Source organism: Egretta garzetta, unplaced genomic scaffold, assembly GCF_000687185.1.
Source record: "Egretta garzetta isolate BGI_Z169 unplaced genomic scaffold, ASM68718v1 scaffold638, whole genome shotgun sequence".
In the NCBI taxonomy this organism is placed as follows: Eukaryota; Metazoa; Chordata; class Aves; order Pelecaniformes; family Ardeidae; genus Egretta; species Egretta garzetta.
In genome coordinates, this window is record NW_009260676.1 from 162927 (window position 1) to 170137 (window position 7211).

Consider the following 7211-nt stretch of genomic DNA (forward strand, 5'->3'; position numbering starts at 1 on the left):
TCATCGCCACTGTAGCCTGGGCAGCCCGAAAAGCTCGAAACACTCAAAACGTGTCAGTGAAATGTTGATCTTTGTTGAATATTTATTTCTGCAGAAATCTGTAAGTTTTGCTTATTAAACGTACTTATTTTTTTTTTCCTTCCTTTTCTCCTAGGATCCTGCAGGAATCTTTGAACTGGTGGAGCTTGTTGGCAATGGTACCTACGGGCAGGTCTATAAGGTAAGGGCTCCACCTGAAGTCATCCCGTTTGCCTTGGCCATGCGTTGAACATGGAGCATCCCAGCGCATCGTCTCGGCGAGGTTTGGCCTGTTTCAGGCCTGACAAGAAGCCTCGCTGAACTCCGGCTTTTTGGTCTTGCGTGCAAGTACCGTGTAGCGGTGCAGAGCTCTCGTAATAAGCAATTCATATTAGTTCTGAAACCGTCACTTAGAAATAAATCGCTTTTCTTTTTTTTCCCCTCTCCCCCCAGTTGCTTTTTATTGATTATATGATGAGGAGGGAGTGAAAAGTCTGCGCTTTAATAGATAAATCTCGATCTCTTCTAAGGGCTGAGTTTACGGCTGCAATAGGCTGCCAAATGAGTTTGCTACAGTCTAGTGCTCCGCTCGCGCCCGGGCTGGCTGCCGCCCCTTCTGCCAGCAGAAACCTGCGGGAGGAAAGCACACAACAGTCAACAGGCTTGCTGTAAATGTCTATAAACATCAGAAGCAGCTCTCTAGATGAGAGCAGAATTTGAAACCCATTTGAAACCCCTTACGGGAATGTTTAAAATGTCCACCCTCTGCTAAATTACGTCACCTGTCCCAAATAGGACTTCCTTATGGGAATGTTTAAAATGTCTACCCTCTGCTAAATTACGTCACCTGTCCCAAATACCTCGTAGCTCGGGAGATTTCCAGAATTTGTCATCTTGGTGGGGGTTTTTTTTTTTGTGGATGATTCTTGTAGGGTTGGGGAGGGATTGAACTGCTTTAAAGTCTGGGTTTATCTGCACTTAATGTATTGTTGGGGAGATGTTTCTCAGCATGGTTGCATGAAGAATTTGCCAACTATTTCAGGTCTGCTGGGAGACAGTAGCTCCCCGTTCTCCAAAAAGTTCGGTCTGCGTGGGCGTAAGTTCTGTATATACCTGTGTGCGTGTGCACACAGAGATCCTATTTACCTGTCATGCCCATATTCTCTTTTGACGATAGAGAAGAATATATTCATGTGCTCTTACCTGGTTGTTTGGAAGGCACAGCTCCTGCCTGTCATGCAGTAAGAGACAGCGAGCTGCCCCTGCGGAAGAGAAGAAGAGGAAGGTGCTTAAAATGCTACCTGTCAGGAAATATTTCTTCTCAGTTCTGCTTTCCCCATCCTCCCACTGCTCTAGGCTAATCCCATCAGTACGAGGATTGGGGGATTGAAGTGAACCAAAGATGAACTGGATCTTCTGGGGTTTCGAAATGTGTGAATTTTTGAACTGGAATAAGTTTAAAAAAAAAAAACCCAAACCAAAAAACCAAACAAAAACAAAGGGGAGGGGGGAAAAAACCCCACACCAAAACTGTTCTTATCAAGGTTCCAAAACTGTTCCTATCAAGGTTATGTTCTAGGGAGCCTTCTCCTCTGGTATTGGTTGTTTTTCCACTGTGCATTTCCCACCATGGCAGCTCCCTTCTGAACTGTTTTTCTTCTCAGCTGCTAAAATAATGGTAGAGGGTGACCTAATTTTAACTGGTGCATATTTCTAACAATCAGTGGAAACTATGCGCCTTTAACGGCCTTTTGCAAGCGTCATGTTTTTGTGGAGAGCAGAAAAGGGGAAATAAGCTCGGTGGTGCTGGCGCGGCCGGTTGCACGGCTCCGCTGATCGGGTTTCCTCTTGCTGTGTTTGATTCTTTCGGTGTGTCTGCCTGTTACCTCAAAGCGGGGAAAACCACCCAGAAACGTCCAAGTTGTAGGCTTTCTGGGAGGTGAATGTTTCTGTGTTGCCTTTTTTTCTCCTTTGGAGAAGCAAAAAAAAAAAAAAAATCCTTCTCTTAACTGTTTTTAACTTGCCGGAGTAATGGGATTGTCCTCGGTGTGATTCACTCGGTGCCGGTGCCAGCCGGGATGGTGGTTGGGGTGGGGAACGCTGTTATCCAAACCAAATTAGTAAGTATTGAGGTATGATTTCAGGCAAAGACCGACCTCGGAGCTCTCCTGAACTGAACTGGAGTAGCACCCACTCTGTAAACAAAAGGAGACTTTGATATAAAACATACACAACTTTATGGTGTCCCACCCTAAAGCCTAGCGCGGAAATAAGATCTCTGCGATTCTTCTCCTCCAGATGCCACCGCTGTATTTATCTCTCGCAGCAAAACAAATGGATCAACTTTCACGGCACGCAGACCTGCTGGCTCCCTTCTAAAACAGCTTTTAGAAGTGGTCCGTACCCAGGAGCAGTGTCCTCTGTAGTAAGATGCTTATTCCACTGCCATGTCAAACCCATCCCAGGTGGGGCTGGGGTTTTCCCACCCCTCCGTGCTGGTGCTACCTGAGGTGTACCGTCGCTCTCCTCTTGGGAGGGCTGTGCCTGTTTCCAGTTACGTTTTGAGATGTGGAAGGAGTAATTCATTGCGGTGCCCGCTCTGGTGCTGGCTTCCTAGCTGGGGCTTTGCAGGTCCAAGGCTCTCTGCCAGGAGCGGTCACCTGCTGAGCATCGCCTCCCTTCGCAGGGCTGGTCCCTCTCCGGAGCGAGCAGAGCAGCTCTCCCACGGGGGAGAGGCAGAAGCGAGATGCTTATTCCAGGCAGGGGGGAGCATCTTCTGTTTGTTTTGCTGCAAGACTGTCGAAAACCAGGACTGCAGCCCTGATGTTTCCCCCAGGAAACCCGACTTGGCAGCCAGCTCTAAGGCTGCCGCGTGACCTTACTTGTGTTGGAGACTACAGGCATCCTGGTGGTGACCAGCTGGCCTGCCCAGGACCTGGAGGGACACGGGCAAGGTGCCCATCTCCCATCCCTGTATCCCATAGGATAAAGTGCACGGTTACGTTGTTCTGCCGACCGAATGATATCGTACCCTGACAGTAACAGGAGCCATCCGAGAGCAGTGGTTCATGGAGCCAACCTCAAGATCTGCTGTGTTGCAGGGGTTGAGGAGCCCCTGCCACAGCACATGCCTTCTCCATGCTTGTAGGATAAAAGACGTATTGGCCCAGTCCAGTGTTCATTAAGAGCTCCCCAAGGGAGTGCACCCCTCTGCCGAAGCGTGGGCACCGGGGTGAAGCTTGCTGCACGACTTGCTTTGATCCTGCTTTTCTGGGTGATGATTCGAAGGTCCCTTTCAGGTGGTACACAATGCTTCTGTAAATCAAAGCCTTGTTCTCCGAGGCTTGTGCTCCAGAGGCAAAGGTAATTTGTTCGGATCGATCTCTGTATTTTCAAGTCAAGGCCTTTCTTTGCTCAGGGGTGCAGGTTAAAAAATTGCTGTGGTGCTTCCCTGCTCTGCCCATACCCCAGGGACCCTCGAACGCTGCAGGAGCCCTCAGCAGCGACCTGCTCTGCTCGCTCTCCTCTAACCCCAACCACAAGCTCTTCACTTTGGATAATTGCAGAGAGAAATAACATTCCTTGTTTGCTGCTTAACAATCTCTTCGTGAATAGCTTGATTTTTATTTTAATGAGGGACCGCACCGGTGATGGTTTCTCTCTCTCACTGAATTGGAAGCTTTTCTTTATTTTATAATAATCGTGCATCTAATGTTACAGATTGTAAACTCTTTGATAAAAGGCGGAGAGCTTGCTAGCTCCTGTGCCGGATGCTGTTGCAGTAGGGGATTTTTGTGTCCTTGGATTTTCTTTTTTTTTTTAATCATATTGTTATTTAAGGTGTTTAAAGAAATGGCTAACAGGAATACAAGGAGTTGGACTTGGGGAATTGAGCCATTGCCTCAGTGTTTTTTAGCAGGTAGCTGATGGTGGAAAGCAAAACTTTTTAAACATAAAAATTGTGAAGACCCTTTAGAGCATTATCTGAAGTGTAAGGAAATGCTGCCTTTGTGTTCCAAAACGTTGTTACTGCTGCTTATCTCTACTTTGCATTAGAGAGCAAGCAAAAAGTCCTGAAAATACTGTGTATGCTTAGATTGCCTGCATAAATCACAGCATCAGGGCCACAACTGCTGGTCTGTCCACCACCACCAAATACGTGGGTTACTCAGAAATACCTTTCTGACAGATTGTTACAAAGCTGGGGGAAGACATGCAGTGGGCTACCTGGTTTTTAACATATTCAGTGCACACCAAAACAATCCCCCCGTGTTTTTAGACCGGCTTAGCCATGGGTGTTCACACGCTGGCCCGTGCACAGCGTCACCGAAGCAGGATTTTGATGCGAGCCATTGCAATAGTGGAAAAAAAAATAAAAAAAAAATCAGTAAGGACATCAGATGGTAACCTTTGCCTCTCTCATCTTGAGTAGTTTTGCAACATTGAACAGGGAAATAAATGATGTTGAGATTACCTACTCACGTGCTTCTTCCCAACCACACCAGGAGGACAACGGTCATTAATGCCAAGTGCTGCTTTGCTGAGTGCCCTGGGGAGGCGGCTCTCCATTTACAGCTTTAGCAAGGTTTTATTTTACAGGGTACAAGATACAGTACTGTGGGCTAACTCCATAACGGCACAATAACTATTGATTGTTTAATTAGCTGGTAAATGCCATATAATCGCTAGGCCATTACGCCAGCATTATTCTGAGTTCTAACTTAGAGCATGTGGGATCTGCAAGCCGCAAGTCCCACAGCTGTGGCTCCCCCAGGGAGCTGCTCCACCATCATCGCAGGATGGGACAGAGCTGAGGTCACCCCTCAGGAGCCACCTCGGGGTGCCACCAGCCACCTCCAGGCAGGGCGCCTGGCCACGGGCTGTCCCTGTCCCCTGTCAGCCCAAGTTAGGAGGCCATTTGAAGAGGACGTGGGTTTTGCAGTCGTTCATGGTTGCCCTGTGTTGTGTCTGTCTGGGGTACAATACATGGTAGGGGAAAGGGTGAAAAATTGCATCCCAAGGTCTTTTGTTAGGGTTTATTTATTTATGACCCAGCTGGCACTTGCCAGAAGCGGGGACTGATCCACCTGGGGGCAAACCCCCAGGTTTGACCCAGTCGATTAAGATGTTGAGGTATGTGGGTATGAGAAGGTGAGTAAGGCATTTGAAATCCAACGTCGCCTGTTGCTGGAGAGCTGGGAGCAGCAGGGCTGCTTGGGACATTTTGGTCCCTGAGTCAAACCCCTGAGAATGTCCCGGGCACAAGCCTGTTCTCAGTAACGTTGTCCCAGAGCTTGCAAGATGCCAAATGAGGAGGGATAAGGTGTGTCCTGCCCTCCCGGGTGCTGTCTGTGTGCTCCCCTGCACAGCAGCATCCTTCCTCATGGCACCCTGGGCATCCCACCATGCAGGTGGGTGGGGTAGCAGGTGAATATGCTACAGAAAGAATTTCAGAATATATTTTTTTCCCTTTCTTTTACATTTTTTTTTTGGAGGGGAGGTATGAGAAAATAACTAATGTGCAGTCTGTGCCATGTTTAGTTTGCCCGAGCCTGGCTGCTGCTGATCAAGCACTGGGCCCTTGCATCAGCCCTGGTGAGAACAGAGGCTCTGCAGGTTCCTGGGTCATTATTAGCAGTTCAGATAATTAGCCTGAGTCAAGAATGACATTAATTGTTTTTAATAATTGGTTGTTTTATTGTCTCTCTGAAAGGCTGATGGTCAATAGTTTTGATAATTAATCACTGTTGCTTTTAGCCGTATGGAAGAAGTTACCATGCTGCATGCAATTAATATATCCTGGGGATTGTTGCTGTAAAGAATTAATCTTCGTTTACATACACGGCATTTATAGCAGAAGACTGACTGTGGTGCCTTGCCTGAGAGACCGGGCTAGACGCATGCAACGCATGCGCAGTGCCCGCGGACCGCATCATGCTGCTGGCCACCCCTTGTCCAGACACCCATCCTGCAGTGGTAGGTGCTGCGCGGTGGTGCTGAGCACGCCGAGGGCGCCTGGCGCTCGCTTTCACGGGCTGCTGAAAGAATTCAGCGCTCCGTCGTCTTGCCATCTAAACAAACAGCTCTAACCCTGGACAGCCAGCTATTGCATTTGCATTCAAGGCCAGGTTGGATGGGGCTCTGAGCAGCCTGATCTAGTTAGCGGTGTCCCTGCTCCTGCGGGGGGGTTGGACTAGATGACCTCTAGGGGTCCCTTCCAACCCAAAACATTCTATGATTCTAAGGTGCATCATAGGCATTTCCCTTTCCCCACCTTCTTGTTGTTTATCCAATGAACTGGGGTGCTGCGAGGTTGGGTGGGTGCTGCGAGGTTGGGTGTGACATGAGCCGGACAGGTTCTTTTAGTGTCGCATCCTTGGCTTTGGGTCCTTCTTTTTGTTTTCAGCCCCGTCAGAGATTGCTTTTGCTGCGTGGCAGGGCAGGCTGAGCGTAGCCTCATGCGTGTGTACGTGCATATCCCTCCTCGTGGTCTGGTGGTCACTGCAGGCTGAGGCAAACACATGAGGGGTTGGTACCTCCTGATTTGGGTAGCTCCTCGGCGTGCCCCATGGTGTGGGGCTGCGCTAAGAGCTGGCTCCATAGGGCTGAGACAAGGAAGCCCCTTTCCTCTGCCCCACTGGGGCAGCAGCACAATTAACCAGTGCCGAGCTGATGTGCCCCATCCAGGGCTCTTCTCTCTGCTGGGATGGTTTTGGTGGTGGCTGGGACCGCTCACGTCCGTGTCCAGATACGGACCCGCGTGGGCGGGCACCGGCCATCTTCAAGGTCACGTAAGGGCCATGCGAGTGTGAACAGATTTACGAGACTTACAAGCTGCTTTATAATCCTTCCGTATTACAAGCGCAGTATGAAGCCGTTGTTTCCGCTGGGATGGCTCCCGGTGCCGGCGGAGGGGACGGCGGTGCTGCCATGGGAGGATGCTCCCTGGGGTGGGGGTCTGTGATAACATGTGCTGGCTTTATCAGATGGAAAATAGGCAACCTCAATTTATCAGCTTCCCTAGGATGTTAAAATATCTCTGGAAGAGAAGGTCCTTTCCTGGCTGAGTCAAATGGGGAGTGTGTCTTTCTGAAACGGGGACTTGTTATTTGCCATGCAGGCAAGGAATTCTTAGCTGGAAAATGCTTAAAATCATGTTTCATTCTTTTTTTTTTTTTTTTTTTTTAAAAAAG

The 7211-nt window shown here is 48.9% G+C and overlaps 1 protein-coding gene across 1 annotated transcript in view; it reads left to right on the forward strand.

Annotated features, from left to right (window-relative positions):
- The first annotated feature begins 159 nt into the window (after positions 1-159).
- The window catches only part of TNIK (TRAF2 and NCK interacting kinase), a 159386-nt gene continuing 152334 nt past the window's right edge, over positions 160-7211 (forward strand). Inside the window, exon 1 of the mRNA XM_035901178.1 lies at positions 160-220. The gene's annotated coding sequence lies outside the window, so the exon portion shown is untranslated. The remainder of the gene's footprint in view (positions 221-7211) is intronic.